The sequence below is a fragment of the Erpetoichthys calabaricus genome, chromosome 3 (genome assembly GCF_900747795.2).
Source record: "Erpetoichthys calabaricus chromosome 3, fErpCal1.3, whole genome shotgun sequence".
Classification (NCBI taxonomy): Eukaryota; Metazoa; Chordata; class Cladistia; order Polypteriformes; family Polypteridae; genus Erpetoichthys; species Erpetoichthys calabaricus.
In genome coordinates, this window is record NC_041396.2 from 142,522,920 (window position 1) to 142,550,229 (window position 27,310).

At 39.7% G+C, this 27,310-nt stretch overlaps 1 protein-coding gene across 2 annotated transcripts in view; it reads right to left on the reverse strand.

The window, feature by feature from the left end:
- Positions 1-27,310, reverse strand: part of ubxn2a (UBX domain protein 2A) — an 84,488-nt gene that overhangs the window by 8,715 nt on the left and 48,463 nt on the right. The gene's annotated exons all lie outside the window — the stretch shown is intronic.

The window sequence follows — 27,310 nt, forward strand, 5'->3', positions numbered from 1 at the left end:
ATTCTGCTTTTAATGTAAAGAAGAGCAAGATCACTTAAATAAAACTTTGCGATTAGCACTCCAGCATCACAAATTCCATTTTGACAATCAATCAATCAACAATCCAAAGAGCATTTTAGACATGATTTAAACTACTAATAAAGAAAGACTGGAGGTAAAGATACTGTAGACTATACAATATTTTCTTCCTGAATAATTTCAACAGGTTGTTATTTTAATCATGGTTTGAATAATGTGATTATAAAAAAGCTGAGGTCTATTTAACTTATCCTACATGCTGATTTCTTATTTTCAACACTACCTGAGTTTTCCATAACAAAATAGAAAAAGCATCTAGACCTATTGAGAAAGATCCTTTAAAAGGTTATTTCTTCTAAAAAACAAAAAAGAGAGAAAGCTATATGGTGCAGTAATTAGAAATGTAGCCTCACAGCTTGCAGATTACAAGAACCAAATCTGGGTCCTGCCACTGTCTGCATGGAATTTGAATGTTTATGTGTCTGTGTGGACTTTTTATCTGGTATACTGTCCTCATGCAAAAAAAAAATATGCAGGTTGGATGGATTGTGTGAGGACTGTAGATTGACCCCATAAGTATGAGATGGATTTGTACCTCACCCAAAGTTGGATCTTGTTTTATACATAATATAAACAGGACAGGCCTCCTGACAATGCAGTTGATTTTCAGTGTGTTTGATAATGGATAAGTACATAAACTTATATGGAGATTTTCAGTACTGGGGTGTTGTACCGTGTTAGCCATTATGAATGTAGAGAAAAGCCAAGCAAAATGACACCTTTTATTGGCTAACTAAAAAGATTACAATATGCAAGCTTTCGAGGCAACTCAGGCCCCTTCTTCAGGAGATTTTCAATAATTGTTCCTTCATATTTACGGTTTACTTATGTGGTGCTGATTACTAAAACAAAATTAACAAATGTATTCTGATTTCACAAGAGTTCAGTCTTTTTCAATTGCAGCTGCTTATAATAGTACTTATAATTTTAGTGAAAATTAATCTATTTAATTAGTCAACTGGCAACCGCTATTACAATTTACATTTGGGACTGTAAGAGACAATAATATGCTTCTTATAACTGTAGTGCAATATTATGTATCTTAAAGTCCAGTTACTTTATCTATCTATAGGAAGACAGCTAAAATCTAATCTGATTTTTTTCTTTGCAGATGCCATTTATTTCACAGTCCTCTAGAAAACAGCTGTTGTCCCTTCTAATTAAACTAGGGGGCTCTGCCCCCTGCTCGCTTCGCTCGCCAACCCCTGGCGTTGGGACATGAGAAAGAGTCAGATGTATGAATTAGATATAGAATAGTGTGCAGCTTTGGATGATGCCCATAGAAATAACAAATAGAGTGTTTGTCATATATTAATGTTTTATTGGAATATTTCTTTGTATACAACATTAGTAGTAAAGATGGTGTCTTGTCCTTGAATGAGTCTTCCTTGGCATGGATTATTTATAATTTTAACTTTAACGTCAGATGAACGGCGAACACGTGAGAAGGCAACATAAAGTTGTTCATGTCCAAAAACGGGTTCAGAGAGGTAGATGCCAACCTTGTCCATGGTTTGTCCTTGTGATTTGTTGATGGTCATGGCAAATGCAGGTTTAATGGGGAACTGTCGGCGTTTCAATGTAAAAGGTAATTCTAGCTCAGAACTTGTAAGGTCAATTCTAGGAATGAGAACAGTATTGTTAGCATGTGATCCTGTAAGAACTGTCGCTTGAATAACATTGCGTGTCATGGTGTTGACGACTAACCGTGTGCCATTGCATAAACCCTGTTTTGTGTTAAGGTTTCTTAATAGCATGATTATTGTTCCGTTTTTAAGGGCAAGGTCGTGTTGTGGTAATCCGGCAGGGTTAATAGTGTTCAAATATTCTAAGGGGAAATTTATATGTTCATTGTCGTCATCAGAGTCAACTTTGTCTGAGCTTAGAAAGATCTGTGTCTCTCCAGGAAGTAATGAAATGACTTGGTTATTAATGTGATTAACATTAATATTTTTTGGACATAATATAGTGCGTTGTGTTAACAGGGGTATTTGGTCTAATGTGATTGCTGTTCCAAATATCTCTTTTACTAAGTCGTCTGAGATAAAGGATTGTGGAATGGAAATAATATCTGGGTGAAGTCCATCTGTATTTGTGAGTGTACCATTTCCCAGTTGTATTAGCCAACTGTTATATTCTGGATCTGGACATCGCATGTTTTGTACCAACTGTATTGTTTTAAAGCAATGCCAATTGTCTACGTATTTTAAGGTGGACTGAACAATAGCTGAGCGCATGGCATGTGGAACAATAGCTAAGCATTGTCTAAAATCTCCTCCTAATAAAAGAACTTTTCCTCCAAAGGGAATATTATTATTCATCAACGTTTGTAGAAGTTTATCAATGGTGTTGAGTAAGTGACTGGATGCCATTGTACATTCATCAATAATTATCAGTTTTGCAAGACGGATGTCTCGGGCATTGCTACTGTGAATGTTCATAGTGGATACTGATGTCTCTGTGATTGGGACCGGTATTTTGAATATTGAGTGACATGTACGACCATTTATTAACAGATTTGCTGCCACTCCGGAGGATCGCAGTCACTGTTAATATGTTTCCTTTTCTGCAGTTGAACGGTTAATAGTGCTTTATTGTAAGGAGATCCACCTATGCTGACACCTATGCTGTCTAGTGTGAAGGTGTTGACGTTCACTTTAGAATATGTGGCTTTGGGTGTCACTTCTTATGGATGTGTGTGTGTGGGGGGGGGGGGGGGGGGGGGGGGTGAGGATTGTTGTCGCGCGAGCGTCTTCTTTCTTTTTGTGTTCCTGTGTCTTGTTTGAATCCCCCTCTTTGTGTGTGTCCCGTCCGTTGCTTGTAGGGTCTGTGGGGTGGGCTTCGCTCGCCAACCCCTGGTGTTGGGAATGACAAAGAGCGTGATGTATGAATGAGATATAGAATAGTGTGACGGTGTAGATGATGCAAATAGAAATCAAACACTAAAGTGTGTGGCACAGTGTGAAGGTTTATTTGAAAATTTCTTTGTACACGCCGTTTAAGTGTAAAAGGTAATTCCAGCTCAGAACTTGTAAGGTCATTTAAGATGGTTATTGTTGTGATCAGAGTCAAGTTTGTCAGAGCTTAGAAAGAGTTGTGTCTCTCCAGGAAGTAATGGAATGACTTGGGTATTTATGTTTTCCACATTAATATTTTTTGGACATAATATAGTGCGTTGTGTTAAAAGGGGCATTTGGTCTAATGAGATTGCTGTTCCAAATGTCTCTGTAACTAAGTCGTCGCAGATAAAGGCTTGAGGAATTGTAATAATATGTGGCTGAAGTCCATCTGTATTGGTGAGTGTACCATCTCTCAGTTGTAATAAGCAATTGTTATGATCTGGTTCTGGACATCGTATCTTTTTTATTAACTGTATCTTTTGAAAGTAATGCCAATTGTCTGCGTATTTTAAGGTGCACTGAACAATAGCTGAGTGCATGGCATCTGGAAGAATAGCTAATCACTGTCTAAAATCTCCTCCTCATAAAAGTACCTTTCCTCCAAATCGAATACTATTATTCATAAACGTTTGTAGAAGTTTATGAATGGTGTTGAGTAAGTGACTTCATGTCATTGTACATTCATCAATAAACAACATTTTTTCAAGACGGATGTCACGTGCAGTGCCACCGTTAATGTTCATAGTGGATACCGATTTGTAGGATCTAATGCAGTTGATAAAGATTTAACTTTCAGGTACATCGTCAGTTATAAGCTTCTGTAGATATTCAGTATATGAATGTAAAGAAGGCAGTCTAATTTGACCTTTTTGACAACAACGTGTAAATGTATAACTTGTATTGCCAGTTGTTTCTTCAGGGAAGTGAACTGAATGACAATGATTGCAAATGACATTCATTAATCCGAATGAATTTTCCTGGTGTATGTTTTCCTTGTGCCGTTTGAGAGGCGCGTTGTTGCATGTGTAGTATTTGGGACGTGTTGTTTTGGAGCTGTAATCGATTTGCCTGTGCTGTGTGAGAAGCCCGTTGTAGCCTTCGCTGCCATTAACGTATGTCTGAGACGGGAGGTGTTTCGTTTTGAATCCGTGCCTGTTGCGATGCAACACTTTGATTGATAGATTGCGTAATGTGGATCTAGGATGTAGATTTGTGCATATTTGCGTTGTTGATTTGTTTCAGGGTGCACTGTTCCAATGCGATGCAGTATTTGTGCACATATGCGAAAGCAGTATGGTCCATTGCCTTTTGGTGGCCTGATATTTACTCCGGTATATGCAAAAGCAAATGAACTATTGTAGGATCTAATGCAGTTCATAAAGTTTTTACTTTTAGGTACATCGTTAGTTAGAAGCTTTAGTTGAGCTTTGCGTTTTTGGAGTCGAGACATTTTTTCTTATGGATGTGTGGGGGGGATCGTTGTTGCGCGAGCGTTTTGTTTCTTTTTGTGTTCCTGTGTCTTGTTTGAATCCTCCTCTTTGTGTGTGTCCCGTCCCTTGCTTGTAGGGTCTGTGGGGTGGTTTCGTGTTCTTTTTTTTGGTCTTCCATGGGCTTGTTGAATCCCCCTCTTGGTGTGTGTCCCGTCCCGTCCCGTGCCTGTAGGGTGGCGGGGGTATGGTCGTGCCTTGCTATTGTGCGCTCGTCTGTTCTTTTTTTTTTGTTGTGTTTAGTTTCGTGTGCAATGTGTTTCGTGCTTTCCCCTCGTTTGAGTACTCTGTAATGTTTTTTTTCCTTATTTTGGTGCTTGTTGAGCCTCATTTTTGTGACTCCTTTCTGTATGTGCTCACTCCTGTTTTCTGTGCTCTTGTCGGACTCTTTTTGCGCCTGCATCTCTCGCGGACCCTCATCCGCCTCTCTCGCCCTCTTTTGTCCGCCTTTCTCGGGTCCTCGGCCGACTCTCGCGGACTGTTTGTTGCGCCGGCGCAGTACGTCTTTTTGCAGCTACGGCCCATGGCCGGATGTGCCTGCGTCCATCATCCGGTTTAGCATTCTCGGTTAGTAATATGGATGTCTTTTTAAAAACTGATAAAATAAACCAGAGTATTAGAGCCCCCTAGTGGACTAATACAGTATAATATGAATATAAGTTTAATGTCACTGTGCTCTGTACAAAACTTATTTTAGAAATCCGCTCACATGTACAGGCCAGGCCAAAGTTAGCACACGGGGCTCTCAGCATTTAGAACTGCTAGGCAAGCCTTTGAAGACAGAAGGTACAAATCGAAAATGGGCATTGTACTATTTCTGTATGTTAGAGATGAAATTGAATCCTCTTCCCTTGTTTGGAACCTAAGAAAGGGCCTGCACATGGAGGAACCAGTATAAAAGCCAAATACTTTGAAGCCGACGGACGGATGGGTCATATCGTCATCCGTCCTGACAAGCCTTCCAGCGCAGCGACGGAAAATGGCAGACTGTATACATCGAGATCCCACTATACAAATAGTACTGTCTTGCTACGGCTTCCACCATCTGTAATGCCGCGTAAATCGTCAGTAAAGAAAGCTAAGCTATTTTCTCTTATGTGATTTTTACCGCAGTATCACTATGGGAGGGATATCGCCTTTTAATATCATATCTATATAGTTTTCGGTTACTTAAAACGCCGCAATTACAAAAGAACTTATTCCAACTAGGGAGCTACCGCCCTCTAAAAGGAAACATACAACTAGTGAGTGTATGATAAATTATTAATATTTTGTTTTTCATTCTAAGCGTAAGAGATGTTTATATTGTAAATTCTAAACATTTAAAATTTAGAATTAAAAAATTACTTGGCTGCTGTCCTTTGGAGAGATCCATATTTTCACCTATTTTAACAAGTAGAATCATTCTCTGTATTCTCAGACTTTTTCTTTTTTTTCTTTATCAAAACTAGTGGGCTTTGCCCCCTGCTTGCTTCGCTCGCCAACCCCCGTGTTTGGTTTTCTAGATATACACTTTTAAGATTTTTTTTTTCTTTGAATTGTTGCTATTTCATTAGTTTCACTTTTATTTCAGAACTTCTGTAAAAACAATATTTGGAATCTTTGGAGTCCCAATATGCTGAATCTTTTAAATGAGGTATGTGAGACATGTGTTTAATGACTTTGTACCATAATTCAGGATAGGTTTCTCTGTTTGGAATTTTCAGCACAGACAAAACGATCTACATCATCAACAGTTAATAATCACTAATAATGCCTACGTTTTTTTGTTTTTTTTTTTAATCTTTTGAATTCCAGTTTTCATTATCTCTAACCTGCTCTGCATGTGTTTGGCTCCCTTGTTTTTTAACCTCTTTATGACATTTTACTTTGTTTTCTACTCTGTTTTTTATTTCTGACCTCGCTTTGTCCTGCTTTTTTTTTCCAATGACACCTGTTCTGTGGTGATTATTTTCCCTTTTTCGAGTAATAATTTCTGTTTGTTTGCACTACTGTGATCTTTACTTTCTTTTTTTTTTTTACACTTTCTAATTTTCCTACTTTCATATTCTTTAACTTTTTTCACATGTGTATTGCGCCAAACTTTTATTTTTTTTTTTGAGCCTTTCGAATTCCACTGCTTTCATAATCTCTAACCTGCTCTGCATGTGTATAGCGCCAACGTTTGTGAACGTCTTTATGAAGTTCTACTTTGTCTTTTACTCTCTGCCTTTTAATTCTGAGCCCGATTGGACGTGCTTTTTTTTCAATTCCACTTGTTCCGGGCTGATAATTACTTTCCTTATTTTCTGAATTTGCACCTAGATTATTGTTTTTCTTTTTTGCTCTTTTTTTCTCTCCAACTCTTTTGAGTCTCTTTTCTCCACGCTGCTTTCTTCTTCGCTTAGTCGTCGACATTTCATTTATAACGTATTGTCCTTATACGCTTTATATGCGCCGAGACCGTGGATCTCTGTGTGCTCAAATCCTTTAGACGACTGAATGTTTTGATGCCCGTTGTCTTATTTGATATTGGTTGTAAGTAGGGCGTGTCTTACAAGAATCTCATGTTCTATGTCATCGCGAGACAGTCCTGGGTCAATCTCTTGGCACAAAGTCTCATGTTTAAGGTCCCACGTGAGACGCTCCGTGGCCATTCTCTTTCGTCTCACGGGTCTTCTAAGTGTCTTCCGTGATCTTAACGTGAAGATCACGTCTCGTCTCCGGTCTTTCTCTTCCAGGATTGTTTTTTATAATAGAGAGATAACTCTTTGCTCTCATTGCTACATGGATATTCAGTTATAAAAAATACCTTACAGGTAGAGATGATCAACAGTAGCATGTGAGAACTACCACCAACTCAGACATAGCTGTACCTTGTCTGCTGAATGGCAAAACAGGCTCTGGTGACCAAGGTTATTATAGTTAATGAAAACTAAAATCAAAACTGAAACTATTATTAAAAAAACATTTTCGTAAACTGAAATTACATAATTAAAGCCAATATGAAAAACTAAAACTAAACGAGACTATTAAAATAGCTGGAAAGACTAACTGAAATAAAATAATAATACACTAAAAATAGTTTTCGTTTTTGAATTAATGTTTTTGCCATTAGTCTTTAACCCTTGTAACTTTTAACTCTAAAATAGGAAGTCATCCACCATGAGCCACCCGCATATATTCATCCAGCGAATGGCGCCTGGTGACAGAGGACTGGTGTTCACGAAGCATTTGCGGTAACAAAGCAAGCTGAATAGGAGCGTGTAAAATAGAAAGCGATTTCCTGTGCTGCCTTTCTTTGCGCTTGATGCAATTCAAACGCCTGAAAGCAGAATTTGCTGATCAACAAAACCTTTACCATAAAGACAGAAAAATCACGAATGAGTAACATTTCAGTTTAATTCTCAGGTGCCTGCTTTTTGTTGACAATTCACTTGCCACTTTGCACAGGAGAAATCCTTTCGGAAAATAAAACGGCACTGATCGAGAGACTGACAGTCATCATTCAAGATCAGCATATTGTTACATACCAATCACTTTTGCTTTAAAACAAAAGACGTTTAACAACGTATAATTACAAACCGTGTAAAATTCCTGAGTTGGCAAAGTCTCTACTGAACTACAGGTAGGTATGCGAACAGAGTCTGCCAACTGGTGAGAAACTAAACCTACTAATGTGTTTTTGTATTTATTCTATATTTACTAATTTCTTTTTTTAGTTTATTTTCACAGCTCAAAATACAGTAGATTCCCGCGATGACGCAGTTCAGTGTTCGCGGCATCAGTCGTTCACAGATTTTTCCTTAGAACCTAACTAATAATTGTTAGCGGAAACCGCAAATATCCACCGCAATTTTTTATGGCTTTTTTCATGGCAATACTGCACTGTAGAGAGAACAGGAAGCAACTGTAGAGGAAAACGAGGCTTGGGATGGTGAAAGTAGCCAATCCGAGAGCGTACTCTACTAGAATTTGAAACTGTAACTCCCAGCAGTCCCTGCAGTGGCTCTGATTGGTCTTCTGCTGAGGGTGCAGGGGCTGTTGGGGTCAAAGGATGGGAAAGGCGCTATATAAATAAAATGTATTATTATTATTATTATTAAAGGATATCCGCGCAGCTTTTAAAAAGGGGGCTGGTGACCATAAGAAAAAAAAAGTTTTTGTAATTTGTGTTTCAAGTCCCTGTCTCTCTGCCTTCTTTCTGTTGGGTTACCTGTACTTATTCATTTTGTCCTGAATTGTTTCCTGGTTGGGATCTGGATTGTCTGCTGTCTACCTGTGTACATGAGGACTGTAAGTGGATTCATTCCTATCCTGTGAAGAAAGGAGCGCTCCTGAACCCGTCCACCCATCTTCACCATTTCAGGAACTACTGGTAGTACTATCTTTACATTCCCATTCAACATGCAGATCTCTGGATTATCTATCTTCATCAATACATTTCATCCGTTGCCATTTTTCATGGACTTTACTGTGTGTGTTTTGTTGGTGCTTTGTTGCATTTAATGTATAATTGCCGTAAGGGGAACAGGGGTGGTATCGTTGTTTTCATTATATTGTTTATTTGCTGTTTGATTACCGGTTTGCTTTGTTTTTGTCTCCGTTTGTGAGTGCGTGCGGGTCGGGTCAAGGCTGGGTGCGTCCCTGAAATCTCCACCATAAAAATAAATAAATCACCGTCTTCTTGACGGTGTGAATCTTGCTGCTGATTGACTGCTGCCCTGTGATGCATCTCCAGCTGAGTGTTCTCATGTTTTCTGTTTTGTTCTTCTTAACCCTTAAACTGCCGCAACCAGCTATAGTAGTTTCCCAGTGCCATTTGCCAGCACGTAGGAGCCGAGTATACTCGGCAACGTACATTCATTGAACGCCGCAACCGGCTATTGTCGGTTCCCAGTGCAATTTACCAGCACGCCGGAGCTGATCAGTCAGTGCCGTACATTCGTTGAGCAGCCAGCTCATGACAACTGCCGGCCCTGCAGCCTTACTGTCTCTGGGATTGAGTCGCTGCACTAGACTAGCCTGCCAGCATCAGTATTTACTTCTGTGTGCTTGCGTGCAGCCAGTTCAAATGCAGTTGGCTCGGTGATTTGCTGAATTTCATCAACGGCGTCAGTTGCACCTTGTACATATTGCTCCAGTAGTTTTTTAAATAGTTTTTACACTTCATTGGCAGTGTGTAAAATGATCAGTGTTGCAGTAATTCTGATGCACTTTGCATGGAAAAAAAAATGTGTTCCATTAAAATTTTACTTTTTCTTTGTGAAACTGCATCAAAAAAGTATTTGGCGTCCAGGGATGCATTAACCCCCAAGTATGTGGCAGTTTAAGGGTTAAAGCCCCAAGATGCCGTTGAAACGCCCTGCACCTTCTAAGGTTTCTGGCAATGAAAACGCGCTTGCATGAATTACAGTACATATAGCGGTAACATCGGTATTTCACATTCTAGCACTGCGGGTGACATGTCAGTACAGTACTGTACAGTAGATGGGTTTACCTTTACATTCTTTTTTTTAGGTAATGTATTAAGCTGAGGTTGAAATGAAATTAAAGTGTTTTGGGGGCATATTTAGAGTTTAAACTATAAAAATAAGCATTTTTTTAACCACATCCATAATTTGCATTTTTTCACAATTCGCTGCTGCTCTAGGAACGTAACCCCCACGAATTTCAAGGGTGTACTGTACCTGATATTGTGAAAATAATCCAGTAGCAGAATTATGTTTATGTTAATTATTTTTCCAATTTTTCTCTCTCTCTCAAAATGATAGTTGAAATACCATATTCTTTTTGTTGTTAACATCAGCCATATCATACATATTGTAAACCAGGGATTTTTCCTGCCTTACATCCAAACCTGCTGGGGTAAGCTCCAGGTTCCTTAATAAACAGGTTTAGATAATGTATATATTATTAATAATCTCAGATGCAGTCTCTGTCGTTTTGTGCCCGTCTATACACCGATTACCTGCTCTTCCTCTGTTTATTAAAGGTTTACTGTTCTTATGCATGGGCTATTCAAGTCTCACTGCCCCTAACCTTGACACTAAATGCTTGTTTTTCTTGGTTTCCATCAGTAGAGCCAGGTGGAGTCTGAAAACTGATTCAAACCTAAGAGCCCTGTTCTTCCAAAGCCCACAAGATTTTCATGATCACATCTAACAGAACACAGTAGAATATATTTTCTGATTTTTGATATCTTCACAGGCTTGCAGGTTAGGTTGCACATCTTAATGCATGGGCACTCTGGGCAGTTGCCCCACAAGCTTAGGGGCCCCATGCTAATCTATGTATGTTGTGACTTGCTGTCAATAAATAAATACTATACTAAACTATAAATATTTGTTATTGTGTTACAAGTGGACATTGGCATTCGCCTCTGATTTTGTATCATAGTCACCTCTGCAACCTCACTTACATGTATGTGTACGGACCTCGCACTGCAGTATATAACATAAAATCGTATATGTTGACGTCACTTCAACTCAATTCTCTGCAAAAATTTTTTTACAATTAATAATTCATAGCAATTTCATACTGTGCCATCTCCATCTGTATGGTTTACCAATTGAATATCATTTATATGTTGAAATTTTTGTGTTTTTCAAGGCTCATGTTGCTCAAACATTTGTGTTGATTAATCTTTGCTGTGCAGCATTTTTAATGTTTAAACACTGATTTTGTTGGAAGTACCAATATAATAAATATATGTTTAATATTATCGACCATTCACATTTTTATTCCTTTGAGTGGTTGTGTAGGTAGGGTTCCCAGTGCACTGCTTTGCCCAGGGGCCTATAATGCTGTTAAGACGGTCTTGCTGCAGGTGGCAAAATTCTGTCTATAAATTGTATGTGCCTGAGATAGAATCAAAGATCAATATGGTTGGTAAAAAATAAAAAGCCCAGTATGGGAGATTTTTGAATGCAATATTGAAGGCATTCATTACAAGCTGCTATAATCACATCTGAAAAAAAATTTACAGAGAACATCCACTAATGTACTATTGTGGTTCAAAAGTTGTAAGTTTGTAGCAGCCTGGTGCCACTCAGATTCATATTGTCGAACAGCCGCTGATTTGTTTATTTTTTTGGTGGGGATCCTAGGAACACACCCAGCCTTGGCCCAACTCACACCACTCACACACAAAAGACACGGTATTTCATGAAGGGTAAGTATGTGCATGTATTTCTCAGCCTCCGAGGACAGCATTAATCCTGACCAAATTCCCAACTCCATTTGAAGAAATATAGCCCCAAAACTTGCAATGAACTTCCATCATGTTTCACTGTTGTCTGAAGACACTTATTAGGCTCTCTCTAGCCATTCGGCAAACAAACTGCCTTCTGCTACAGCCAAACATTTCAGATTTTGACTCGTCATCAGTCCCGAGCACATTCTGACATTTTTATACACCGCAGTTCTTGTGTTTCCGTGCATTGTTGAGTCACCTGGCCTTGTTTCCACGTCGGAGGTATGGCTTTTTGGCCGCAATTCTTCCATGAAGACCTCTTCTTGCCAGACAGTAATGGGTGTACCTGGGTCCCAGGGGTTTCTACTAGTTCTGAGCTGATGGCTCTGCTGGACATCTTTTGATTTTGAAGGGAAGTAATCATGATATATCTTTCATCTGCCACACTAAGTTTCCATGATGTAATTATTTTTTTCAGTTTGAATTGTGTTTCTTCATGCCGGTCTCAAGCCCAGATAAATGGGGAGGGTTATGTCAGGAAGGGCATCCGGTGTGAAATTTTGCCATATCAATATGTGGACAGTTGATCCACTGTAGCAACCCCTAACGGGAGCAGCCGAAAGAAGAAAAAGAAGAATGTGAATGATAAAAGAGTAATGACATTTGCTACTGAATGCAAAGATGAACATCTCTTTTGAAAATAAATCATATTATATGGAATAACATTGCTTTATTTTCTTAAAAGTTGTTTCACCTGGAGACATTTTCAATAAAATAACCCCTTTTAGCTTTGTTGTTTGTCTGTTTCATTCTGTATGCTTTGCGATGTAGATGGTTACTACTCCACATATGTCACACTCAATAGAAAAGGTAGCAACTAAACCTATATGTATCACCAGTTTATAGCAGAGAACATTTATACACACACGCTCAAACTGTGCTAATTAAAGGACTCTAGATAACAATGTAACACTCATGTCTTCAATTTTTTAGACAAAGAACTGGAGAATCTATGCAATAATCCATGAAGACAAAAGAAGAATGTACAAACTCCACAACAACTTGGCCAGTACTATATCTCAAAGGCACTACTGCTAGCTTCTATCAAACCATCACATCCAAAACAGAAAAATGGGGTGGGGATAAGGCTATGATAAAGTCAAATGCCTAGATTGCTTTTACTCTTCTATAAGTATAACATTCATGATTAAGTAACCAGTCACCTACCAAAATACTAAAATTCAAATTAGAAATATTTATATTTCTATGATGCTATTGTTGTCTTCGACCGCGCCCCTTTGATCATGGAGCTAAAATAATTATGCCTCACATACTCATCTCGCAGCTGGCGTCTTAGCCCACTTTTATTAGCAGACGAGAACTGTACAGAATTTATATACAAGCAAATAGACATTTTTTAGAGACAAATACATCCTCAGAGGTTTCTGCAGGAATACTCTAGGAAACCCTGAAGGCTTTCTTAAGAGGACAGATTATCTCATATCCTTCCCACATCTTTCCAACAGAAGTAAATTGGAAACCAAGAAAGTATCACAGCTAATCAGTGAAATTACCAAAATAGACCAAGAACATGCCAGGTGTCCAAATGAGTAACTTAATAGGAAAAGATAGGCTCTGCATTCAGAACACAACCTCTTGACAACTAAAGAAACGGAACAACTCATTTTTAAATACAAGACATCATTATTATGAACATGGAGAGAAAGCTAATAAGATCTTAGCTCAACAAATCCACAAGCAGGAAGTTTGCAATGCAATCCCAGCAATCACCAACACAGATGGAGACAAAAATCATTCACCATAAAAATATAATGCACACATTTAGAGACTACCATAAGTCCTTATATTCTACGGAATTTAAAGAAGACACGACACAACCTAATGCATTTCTGGATGCATTACAAATACCACTATTAGACACTCTCAGTGCAAAGGAAAAAATTACAACACTTGCATAGATGGTCTACTCTTCGTCTCACTTTAGCTGGTAGAATTAACATTGTCAAGAGAAATAAATCCTTCCTAAGTTTCCTTTTCTATTTCAAAACATTCCAATATCCATCAGTAAATCATTTTTTAAGAAATTAGATTCAACTAAAACCTCATTTATTTGGAATTCAAAACATCCAAAGACCTGAGGCAGAAGGTGGCATGGCTCTACCCAACTTTCAATTTTATTACTGGGCGGCAAATACACAACCTATAAAAACCTAGACCACTGACACAAATAGATGAACATACACAGGCAATAGGAATAAAATCCTGCAGTACTTCTCTGTATTCCTTGCTTTGTACCCCAATAACTATAAGTCATTGCCAGTATACTAACAACCCAATTGTGCTTCACTCACTCAGAATATGGGATCAATGTAGGAAGTATTTTAAGATAGAGAACTTTTATCTGTGGCACCTCTGCACGAGAACCACCTTTTCCCACCCTCTCAAGCGTGCACAATTTTTAATGTCTGCAAAACATTCGGAATTAAATCACTTAGAGATCTGTATATAGACAATGTCTTTGCATCCTACAAACAATTATACTCCAAATTTAACTTTCCAGCAACACTTTTCTTTCACTACCTTCAAATCAGAAACTTTGGTGTCACAATCCCTGCTAATCCATTAATAGCTGTGTTTGGAGTACTTCCAAATGGGCTTAAAGTGGAGAAGGACAAAGAAGCTGCAATTGCCTTTATTACACTATTGGCACGTAGACTTATCTTGCTCAACTGGAAGATTCCTAACTCACCCATTTTAAGTCAGTGGGTAACTGTTATATACTTTTTGAAATTGGAAAATATCAAATTCTCACTTAGAGGATCTGTACAAAACACTTTCAAAACCTGGCAGGATCTAATAAATAACATTATTAAATACACATTAGTTTTATTAATTTATCTATTTATTTATTTTTAATAGTTTAAAGTTAGAATCTGCTGGCCTAGCTCTCTTTTTCATGGGTAAGGGTTAATTTGTTTTGAAGCTAGTTTTGTTAAACTTGACTTGCTTGTATGGAATGTTATTTGATTTTAATAAAATTAACAAAAATATATATATTTTTGAGTCGTCTAACTTACTGTAACTTCCCACCAGACTATACTTGGGGGGACACAGCACTCCAGGCAAGGTTGACGTTCTTAAAATACAAAAAAAAAAAAATCCATTCCAGTTTCGAAGATTGCTTTTAAATTGCTTTACATAGATTTTAAAATAAACATAACTGGAATTTTCTGTAATTGTTGCATGAAAGTAGTCCTGTATTAATGTACTTTAGACTAGTGCTGCAGTTCTCATCTGCAGGGTACATCGATTCTCCACTCAACGCCTGTCTCCCTTACCTCGCTCCTCTATTCAGTGCCAACCAACCGCACCAATTCGTGATCATGGAGTCTGAGCTCACATCTCTGTCTCACTTCATCTCTTTGAGCCATCCACAGCAGGACGGAAACCCACCACAACCAATGGATGTTTTTTATAACAGAGTTTAACAACAGGTGAGTGTTGTCTTCACCAACCAGACACAAGCAGTCTGCAAAGCATCTTCCTCTCTAACCCTGCTTGTATCCAAGGTCTGGTGCACCAATGTTACAATATTTTTAGTTTTGGTAAACTTTTTTGCTGTGTCGTCAACTGCAGAAAAGTTTCAGAAATTGTCAGACTAGTTCAAAAAATATACAATGTGGAAGAAAGGTAAACTGATATTAAAAGACAAGCATCTAATATTTCATTTTAGTTGTCATTCATACAATATTTATCAACATCGGAAAGCTTTTACAGTCAATAATGTTCAGTAACCTTCATCCTTCCTCTAAAAATACAGGAATAGGCTGAATGAAAAGCAGAACTGAGCAGACATGAAGCAGGCTCAGCCTTTACATTGACTTGGAACCATCTGTGAGTTATTTTTCCTTTTTTACCATAAGTTGTATGAAACTTGTGAATTACTTTTCTCCTGTTTTTGATCTGCATACAAATATTTTGTAAATGTAAAGCATTAAAATGCATTTCATTTTTTATTCCATATAAAAACAGTTCATTAAAAAGGCATTTGGAATATACATGGAATATCAAACACAGACCCACACAAAAACTATCAACAATCCCCTGTTAAAATTCCAAAATGCACAATGCAATAGAATTCAGTAAACAAATTAAAATAAACAAAATTGTTAAGTGGTGGTAGTATGTCAAAGTATGATAGAATTATAAATGTATCATTTGTGCAGTGAAGTCTGGCACTGCATTTTCTTGCAAACACTGTAAATAAGTGATTTGGATCTAAAACACTACACATTTTTAAATTGAACTATCAGTTAAAATAAAGATATAATAAAGTATAATATGCCTGTATTTCTTTTTCTATTTGCAATTTTAACATAAAGTAAATGTCCACCTGGTATATACACTGAAGTAAAAACATTACCTTTGCCAAGAGACTGCATTAACCAGTAGAAAGAGAAACTGTATTTTGTAACCTCCACATATTTAACTAAAGGCCTGTAAATTACATACAGCTGAGTAGCATATATTTCTTTGACATCTGGACTTGCAGTGACAGCCATTGATTTCTGTGGCCAAGAAACATTTAGGATTCAGTGGCCAGTGACGTAAGATACTGTATAAAATATTGGAAAACATAATCTAGAACACAGATGGATCCAAGACCAAAACTGTACAGGTAAAATAATATCCACTTAAACAAAGCACAAACTTATGCCAGATTTACACAAAGTCACCCATTATCTTTGTACAAGTAACATTTCAAATAAATAAATGCTTTCTATTCTCTTTACAAATGTTTAGCAAAAACCAAAATGCATCAGAACTGCAAATTAGGAAAGTATAATGCAAATTTAAACAACAGGTATCAAATGAACAGTTTAAGAAAAAAGAATATGCAATGTAAATTCTTCTGTACTTTTCGATTTCAGTGTTCTTTCATTTTTATGTGATTGTGATTGGAAAAAGCAAAAGAAAAGAAAAAAAAGAAAAAATTATGGCAAACATGATAGGGGACATTCAGTGTTAGTGCTTGACTTCCTTAAAAACAATCTGAAAAAAAGGACACTATATTATATATATATATAAGACTTAGAGCCTTTTTTCATTGACTGTAAACCGTTCTATTCACCGCGGGAGTTTTCCTTGTTTATTCTGGTTGGTGTTTACATCCCACCTCAGGCCTGTGTTAGTGAAGCATTACAACACTTGGCTGACCAGATAACTAACATGGAGCACAAACCCCCGGACTCCCTGCTCATTGTTCTTGGTGATTTTAACAGAGCAAACCTCAGGCAAGAACTGCCAAAATTCAGTCAGCATATTAAGTGTCCTACCAGGGGCAAAAACACACTGGACCACTGCTACACAACATTAAAGGATGCTTATCGCTCTGTCCCTCGTGCTGCCCTGGGACTCTCTGATCACTGTTTGGTTCATCTTCTCCCGACTTACAGGCAGAACTTAAGATCTGCAAAGCCTGTGGTGAAAACGGTGAAGAGATGGACCAACGAGGCAAAGCTGGAACTACAAGCCTGCTTTGACTGTACTGATTAGAGTGTTTTTGAGTCTGCAGCGACAGACCTGGATGAGCTTACTGACACTGTGACATCCTACGTCAGTTTTTGTGAGGATATGTGTGTGCCCATGAAAACTTTTCGCACATACAACAACAACAAACCCTGGTTTACTACAAAACTCAGGCAGCTTCGTAAGGCTAAGGAGAAGGCCTACAGAAGTGGGGACAGAATCCTGTATGATCAAGCCAAAAACACATTGACAAAGGAGATCAGAGTAGCAAAGAGGTGCTACACTGAAAAGCTGGAAAATAGGTTTACAGCCAATGACCCTGCATCAGTGTGGAGAGGTTTGAAAGACATCACCAACTACAGGAAACCATCCCCCCATACTGAAGAGAACCATCAACTGGCCAACGAGCTGAATTTGTTCTACTGCAGTTTTGATAATCCCTCTTTCACACCTCTCACCCACGCCAATCAAAATACAGTCCCAGCACTCACTACCAAGCCCCTGCCCCTCCCCACTGACACCATACCTGCACTCAGGATCTGTGAAGGGGACGTGAGTCAGCTCTTCAGGAGACAGAAGATCAGGAAGGCACCAGGTCCAGATGGTGTGTCACCCTCCTGTCTTAAAGTCTGTGCTGATCAGCTGGCCCCCATATTTACACAGATCTTCAACAGATCCCTGGAGCTATGTGAAGTTCCTTCCTGCCTTAAGCGTTACACAATTATCCCAGTTTCAAAGAAAACCTCCATAGCAGGGTTAAATGATTACAGGCCAGTCGCCCTGATGTCTGTGGTCATGAAATCCTTTGAAAGACTGGTGTTGACCTACCTGAAGGACATTACAGACCCCCTGCTTGACCCCCTACAGTTTGCTTACCGAGCAAACAGGTCAGTGGATGATGCAATCAACATGGGACTGCACTACACCCTGCAACATCTCGACTCTCCAGGGACATATGCTAGGATCCTGTTTGTGGACTTCAGCTCGGCGTTCAATACTATCATTCCAGAAGTCCTCCACACCAAACTCACTTGGCTCACTGTACCAGCTCCCATCTCCCAGTGGATCAAAAACTTCCTGACAGATAGGAAGCAGCAAGTGAGACTGGGAAAAATCACATCCAGCACACGAACAGTCAGCACTGGCGCCCCCCCCAGGGATGTGTCCTCTCTCCTCTGCTCTTCTCCCTCTACACAAATGACTGCACCTCAAGAGGCACGTCTGTTAAAATCCTGAAGTTCGCAGATGATATGACAGTCATTGGCCTCATCAAGGACAGTGACGAGTCTGTATACAGACGAGAGGTCGAACAGCTGGCCCTCTGGTGCGGTCAAAACAACCTGGAGCTGAACAAGCTTAAAACTGTGGAGATGACAGTGGACTTCAGGAGGAGCCCCCCAGTGCTGCCCCATCTCACACTACTCAACTGCATTGTGTCTGCTGTGGAAAACTTTAGGTTTCTGGGATCCACAATTTCCAGGACCTAAAGTGGGAACTAAACATAAACACAATTGTTAAAAGGCCCAGCAGAGGTTGTACTTCCTGCGCCAGCTCAGGAAGTTCAACCTGCCTCAGGAGCTGCTCATCCAATTTTACACTGCAGTAATCCAGTCTGTTCTCTGTGCATCTATCACAGTCTGGTTTGGCTCAGCCACAAAACAGGACAGGAACAGACTTCAACGGACAGTCAGGATTGCAGAAAAAATCATTGGTGTTGATCTGCCCTCCATTCAAGACTTATACAGATCTCAAGTCAGGAAACGGGCAGAAAACATCACTGCAGACCCATCACACCCTGGTTACAACCTTTTTCAACTTCTTCCCTCTGGTAGGCGCTACAGAGCACTGTACGCCAAAGCTACCAGACATGTGAACAGTTTCTTTCCTCAGGCCATCACTCTCATGAACACTTAAGTCAATCTCACAGCATCAGGGACAATACAAAGTAAAGCCGGAGTCCAATTCCTTGTATGTGTACATATACTTGGCCAATAAAGCTGATTCTGATTCTGATTTATATATATATATATTCACAGCGCATCACTTTTTCCACATTTTGTTATGTTACAGCCTTATTCCAAAATGGATTAAATTAATTTTTTTCCTCAGAATTCTACACACAACACCTCATAATGACAACGTGAAAAAAGTTTACTTGAGATTTTTGCAAATTTATTAAAAATAAAAAAATTGAAAAAGCACATGTACATAAGTATTCACAGCCTTTGCCATGAAGCTCAAAATTGAGCTCAGGTGCATCCTGTTTCCCCTGATCATCTTTGAGATGTTTCTGCAGCTTAATTGGAATCCACCTGTGGTAAATTCAGTTGATTGGACATGATTTGGAAAGGCACACACCTGTCTATATAAGGTCCCACAGTTGACAGTTCATGTCAGAGCACAAACCAAGCATGAAGTCAAAGGAATTGTCTGTAGACCTCTGAGACAGGATTGTCTCGAGGCACCAAATCTGGGGAAGGTTACAGAAAAATTTCTGCTGCTTTGAAGGTCCCAATAAGCACAGTGGCCTCCATCATCCGTAAGTGGAAGAAGTCTAAACTGAGCAATCAGGGGAGAAGGGCCTTAGTCAGGGTGGTGACCAAGAACCCGATGGTCACTCTGTCAGAGCTCCAGAGGTCCTCTGTGGAGAGAGGAGAACCTTCCAGAAGGAAAACCATCTCTGCAGCAATCCTTCAATCAGGCCTGTATGGTAGAGTGACCAGACGGAAGCCACTCCTTAGTAAAAGGCATATGGCAGCCCGCCTGGAGTTTGCTAAAAGGCACCTGAAGGACTCTCAGACCATGAGAAAGAAAATTCTCTGATCTGATGAGACAAGCATTGAACTCTTTGGTGTGAATGCCAGGCGTCACGTTTGGAGGAAACCAGGCACCGCTCATCACCAGGCCAATACCATCCCTACAGTGAAGCATGGTGGTGGCAGCATCATGCTGTGGGGATGTTTTTCAGCGGCAGGGACTGGGAGACTAGTCAGGATAAAGGGAAAGATGACTGCAGCAATGTACAGAGACATCCTGGATGAAAACCTGCACCAGAGCGCTCTTGACCTCAAACTGGGGCAACAGTTCATCTTTCAGCAGGACAACGACCCTAAGCACACAGCCAAGATATCAAAGGAGTGGCTTAAGGACAACTCTGTGAATGTCCTTGAGTGGCCCAGCCAGAGCCCAGACTTGAATCCGATTGAACATCTCTGGAGAGAACTTAAAATGGCTGTGCACCAATGCTTCCCATCCAACCTGATGGAGCTTGAGAGGTGCTGCAAAGAGGAATGGGAGAAACTGGCTAAGGATAGGTGGGTGTGCCAAGCTTGTGGCATCATATTCAAAAAGACTTGAGGCTGTAATTGCTGCCAAAGGTGCATGGACAAAGTATTGAGCAAAGGCTGTGAATACTTATGTACATGTGATTTCTCAGCTTTTTTATTTTTAATAAATTTGCAAAAACCTCAAGTAAACTTTTTTCACGTTGTCATTATGGGGTGTTGTGTGTAGAATTCTGAGGAAAAAAATTAATTTAATCCATTTTGGAATAAGGCTGTAACATAACAAAATGTGGAAAAAGTGATGCGCTGTGAATACTTTCCGGATGCACTGTGTATATATATATATATATATATATATATATATATATATATATATATATATATATACAGTATATATATATATATATATATATATATATATATATATATATATACATATATATATATATATATATATATATATATATATATTGTGGAACGAGCCCCGGACACAGACAGGCAGACATGTTTTACTCATCACCACACGTTTATTTACACTACCAATATTTACAATGTTCAGTGCCACACAAACCCCAATCTCCCCCAAAGTCCAGGCCAACCACACTATGCCTTCTTCAGACCGCCTCCTTCTCTCTCTCTTCACTGACCTCGTCCGTCTTCCACCCGACTCCAGCCTCTCTGTGAAGGGAGGCGGCCCTTTTTATAAGCACCCGGATGTGCTCCAGGTGTGTTCCAGCAATCTCCCACCGACACGCCCCAGTGTGGCGGAAGTGCCGGCTGCGTACCCGGAAGGGTGTGGCGGAAGCACTGGGGTCCAGGGTTCTCCAGACATGGGGGCGCCCCCTGGCGGTGACTACAGGCCCCTACAGGGTTCCCAGCTCTGTACCCGTGGTCCCCAAAAGAACCAGGGTGGTCGCCCCCTCGTGGTCTGGAGGAGGCATGAGCCCTCCTCCTGTCTTCCTGGGCATCCCGGGTGGGTGCCACCCCCAGCCGCGTGCCACTATATATATATAAATATAAAGAGATATCACTTTATGGGTTCTATGCCTTAATTTAGGTGAAATTTGCAACAAATGGCTGCCAAGTATTTCTTATTTGAATGATTTCACTCACATAAAAGTGTACTTAACATATAGTGCTGGTTTTAGTGTTTGCTTTCCCCGTAACTCCAAAAACTTGTAACCTACATTTGCATACTCTTAGTAAGGTGGGTGCAGTCACAGTGCTTGCCCATGACCACAGGTCATCTAATCAGATTCAGTCAGATCAGTCTGCAACAAAGTGATACAGGTTTAATTTTGTCAAGTTGTAGGGTCAGGCTGTTGCGTATGCTTGACAGATGACAACCTATAGCCACTGACCCAGAATTACAATGCATACACTGTATGCATAAAAAAGGGAAAACTAGTATTTGGACCGTGCAAACAGAAAAGAGGCTAGTATGTCTGATGTCTCATGTTTGTACAACTATAAAGGAATGAAAACAGTAAAGAGAAAGGACTGACACTGCAGCTGAATTTGCCATACCTGGAAAACTTTCTTACAGACAACCCGTGCTAGTGATAGAAATTTAAAACTGTGCTGTAAAGTTATTACCCAGTCATGTTATTTTTTATTCCCTATGATTCCTAGTGTAATTTAACATCCTCAAGGCAATTAAATCCAGGAACTGGTGTAGATGAGTTTGCTCTTTGACTAGTAACTATATGATGTGCCACCGGTTTAAAGCAACTGTCTTTACAGTCATTATATACACTGTACACAATTTTAGAATATCTTGAAAACAAAAGAAACAACTATAGTATTCAAACTGTAATTAATCAGTCTTCCCCAGAAGATTATATAGCTTTGGAACAAAGTGACAGTAACACATCAATTTATTCACTCATTTTACTGATCATCCTTAATCAAATTTGAGGAAATTACAAAAGGCTATATACTATCCCGGCAATCTCAGGTATGAGATAGTGACCAACCTAGCACTGGATTACTGTCCAATACACGGCGGTGTACATTTATAGCCACATTATTCATGCACACATTAGCACAAACTCTTAGTGGACCAACTGAGAGTTGCCCATAAAATAAGCAAACTAATGGCAACATAAATGCATGAAAAAAGGAATGATCTACACATGAACCAAAGCATATTACTTTACATATTACACATGGTGGAGAAGTCTCATGACTTTGGAATGCATGGTTGCCTCTAGAACTTAATTACTCAGTGGATGACTAAACCTGAAGAATTACTTCTAAAATATACAGGAATTGTGCATGTATGTAAGAAAAAAAAAGAGGTATCTTGCTACACAGTGAAGGACCACTTCAATACTGGAAGTACTTTGCTAAGGCAAATACAGAGCCGATTAGTGGAAAAAATGTTTCAAATCAATCTGTACATCTAAATATAATTGAGCATGCATTTCACTTTTCAGATTTTTCAAAAGAAACAGCAGCTGAAAGGGCCAGAGCAAAGGTTTGGAAAAGCATCTCAAAAGAACAAAAGATTGATGGATGCTAGTATATTACAGTCTCAGTGGTGTTTATCCATCCATCCATCCATTTTCCAACCCGCTGAATCCGAACACAGGGTCACGGGGGTCTGCTGGAGCCAATCCCAGCCAACACACGGCACAAGGCAGGAACCAATCCCGGGCAGGGTGCCAACCCACTGCAGGACACACACAAACACACCCACACACCAAGCACACACTAGGGCCAATTTAGAATCGCCAATCCACCTAACCAGCATGTCTTTGGACTGTGGGAGGAAACCGGAGCGCCCGGAGGAAACCCACACACACACGGGGAGAACATGCAAACTCCATGCAGGGAGGACCCGGGAAGCGAACCCAGGTCCCCAGGTCTCCCAACTGCGAGGCAGCAGCGCTACCCACTGCACCACCGTGCCGCCCCAGTGGTGTTTATTTGATATAAAATATCTGTAATCAAAGGCAAAGTTTAATGCTACTACAATTTAACTTAACTTATTAATTCTCCAAAACATACAGTATATTCATTTGTAGTATATAGCTACTGGGAGGTGAAAAATGTCCAAAAAATGAGAAAACGAGTACTAAGGTCTTTTTCTGTAATAATAATAATTCTTTATATTTATATAATATTTTTCTCACAACTCAAAGTGCTTTTCATAGTGAGTGGGGAAATACTTCATCCACCATTAATGTGTACCATCCATCTGGATGATGCAACAGCAGCCATTTTTGTGCCAGTATGCTCACCATACACTAGCTGTTAAGTGGTGACAGAGAGAGAGAGAAAATTAGAGACAGGAGATGATTGGGGGCCAAAATGACTAGGCCATAGAGGGCAATTTAGCCTGGACTGCTCTTTACGAAGGACACCCAGGGATCTTTTACTGTATGACCACGAAGAGTCAGGACCTCGGCTTTACGTCTCATCTGAAGGATGCCAATTTTACAGAACACTGTCCCCATCACTGCACCGAGACATTGGGACTGACATTCAGACCACAGGGTATGTGTCCCCTACAGGCCTCACCAACACCTCTTCCAGCAATACCCCACACTTTTCCTTGATGATCTCCCCATCCAAGTACTGGCCGGACCCAAACATGCTCAGCATTTCTTGACAATTTCACATCCTACTATACCATTCTTTTACTGGTGAAATATTCAAATATCCTCCTAGACTTGGCTTTAGCATTTTCAACATCATCTATATCTACTTTTTAAAATTTTCTCTTTTATCTTTTACACTGAAGTACTCATCCAACAGCTAATGTTAAAAGTTTTAGTTTAATAGGCATTATCATGTATCACTGCCTTTTTTTTTTTTTTTTTTACTGTTTTTATTTTCTCCACTATTGAGTTCTTTTACATTTTATATTGTTTTCAAAGTTTTGGATCAACTTGTATCAACTGCATGAAGCATACCTTTATATATATATTATATGTTATATATACACTGCCCCTCAAGCATCTCCATACTTACCAGTTTAATTTTTTATGACTTTGACTCTGCTCAAAATTTGCTTTGATAGAGTTAAATGAAAAAGTTTTTAGTTCATGAAATTTATTATATAATGACATTAGACCCTAACAGTTCTATAGTCTCTGTATTCTGAATATTACGTAAGAATCAACACAGACAGGTTTCTCTTATAACAGTCTGATAGTGAATGGAAAAGTAATGAGTTTTCAATAACAGTACACACAAATCTTCTCAAAAGACAGTAAAGTGATGAATTTAGTAAGGTATGCAGCTGTGCAGGTTTTGTTTGATCAGGCATACTGCCACTGAAGGATCACTGCTTTGTAGCATAAACAAGAAAGAGGTAGGTTGCCTTTCAAAACATTCTAACTGCCAGGCTTTAACTGAAAATGAGGTAATACTTTAGTTTAGGTACTGAAAAAATGCACCTGTTACTCATTTACTATTATGTAACAAGACCTTAACAAACACTTCTTTGGGGCTTCATAACACTTACAAAGTATCAGTAAAGTATTTATTCATCTCTCCAATGTGACCTACTAACAAAACTTCACTTTGGGGTGGTCAGAGGTGGCTCAACTGAGATGTATTTTTCTTGATATAACATATTTAGTACAAGATCTGTGAATACTTCATATTTAGAAGTGATTCTACCATCACCTCAATATGTCACACAGCACAGAAATAAACAACATCTAGCCAACCCGCGGCGTAGCATACGCCACATAATTATGTATTGATGGGTGAACACTTCCTGAAAGAAACAGTTGTCCAAATGGGGTTGGTTTTGAGGATACAACTGTAGGTGAATGAAAAGATGTTACTCTGGAGAGGGCAACATACAATACAGCATTTTACACGCTGCATACAGCAATTCACATCGAAGCATAGACACTGCTAAGACCATGGAATACCCCTCGCAAACTGTTTTACACGCTGCATACAGCGATTCACATCCGTGACAAATATGATTCTTCTTAAAGATGGTGCTGTCGCGTCCACCCTTGCTCTCGAAGCATACACACCGCCTGGTCATGTGCCCGCTCGCAAGAGCAACTCACGGAGACCCACCCACCAACTCTAAGACCATGGCGTGTAAAACAGTTTGTGATGGTGGACGCGGTCATGCGTCATAACCGAAAAGAATGCAGTGGAACCTCGGTTCACAACCATAATTCGTTCCCAAACTCTGGTCGTAAACCGATTTGGTCGTGAACCGAAGCAATTTCTCCCATAGGATTGTATGTAAATACAATTAATCCGTTCCAGACCATACGAACTGTATGTAAATATATATTTTTGTAAGTTTTTAAGCACAAATATAGTTAATTAAACTATAGAATGCACGGCGTAATAGTAAACTAAATGTAAAAACACTGAATAACACTGAGAAAACCTTGAACAACAGAGAAAACTAACACTGCAATAGTATGCACTATAGCAACAAAAAATGAACATTTGAAAAAATCCGTAATTTAATAAACTACCAAGAAAAGTAACATTTCAAAAATGCACACTACGAACCGATCGCTGTAAACAGAAGTGAAAACAAAATCAAGCCCAGTGCATTCTTCAACTGCCTTCCTACCTTATGAGTCCAGCCCTCTCTCTCGCTCGCGCTGCCTGTTCTCTCTGGCGCTGCATGTGTGTGTGCGCGGCTCTCTCTCTCTCACTGCCTGTGTGTGTGCCTCTGTCTCTCTCTGGCGCTGCCTGTGTGTGTGCGCGGCTCTCTCTCTGGCGCTGCCTGTGTGTGTGCGCGGCTCTCTCTCTGGCGCTGCCTGTGTGTGTGTGCGCGGCTCTCTCTCTGGCGCTGCCTGTGTGTGTGTGCGCGGCTCTCTCTCTGGCGCTGCCTGTGTGTGTGTGCGGCTCTCTCTCTGGCGCTGCCTGTGTGCGTGTGCGGCTCTCTCTCTGGCGCTGCATCTGTGTGTGTGCGTCTGTCTCTCTCTGGCGCTGCCTGTGTGTGTGCGCGGCACTCTCTCTGGCGCTGCCTGTGTGTGTGCGTGGCTCTCTCTCTCATGCTGCCTCTGTGTGTGTGTGTGTGTGTGTGTGTGTCGCACAGGAAATGCACAGGGAGAGACTGAACCTTGCAAGAGCAACTAACAGAGACCCGCCCACCAACTGTAAGACCATGGGATACCCCTCGCAAACTGTTCTACATGCCGCATATAGCGATTCACATCCGCGACAAACATACTTCTTCAGAGGTGCATGTGGAGTGTAGCAGAGGCGAATGCGAATGACACTCTGCTCTGTGAGTTGCTGCGTCCGAGTTGGTGGGCGTGGCTCTGCGAGTTGTTGTCGTATCCAATGGTCTTAGAGTTGGTGGGCGTGGCTCCATCCTGTGTGCGCCATGGGTGTCTTACTTGTCGGCGGCTTAGTGAATTATATATATATAGATACTGATATTTTGTGTTATGAAGAGCAAAATAAGCCTTTTTTAAGGCCTTGTTACATAAGAGTAAATGCATTTTTGCAGTACCTAAACTAGTTACCAAATATTCAGCACATTTCAAAGCACAAAATTTTAAAGTCATCCCTATATAGTACTAGTATAGTGTCTGTGCCTACTCAGTGCTGGTTTTTGTATTTAATTTCATCTGATCATTTTGTGGGTTGTAGCACTATATAGAAACAAATGAAAAATGTTTGGTGGTTTGTTTTTTTTTATTCTTTTTGGTCAAAATAATTAAAATTGCAGTCTTCTTGGTATTAAAAATTTACTGCCTATCTGTTAAACTCATAAGTAAAGAATAATTAAAAGTATCAATCGATGAATATACATAAATGTTTGCTTTACCTGTAAGGTCAAATTAAATTTTTCAGGCTTTGCAATACTGCCATAAACACTAAAAGAACATA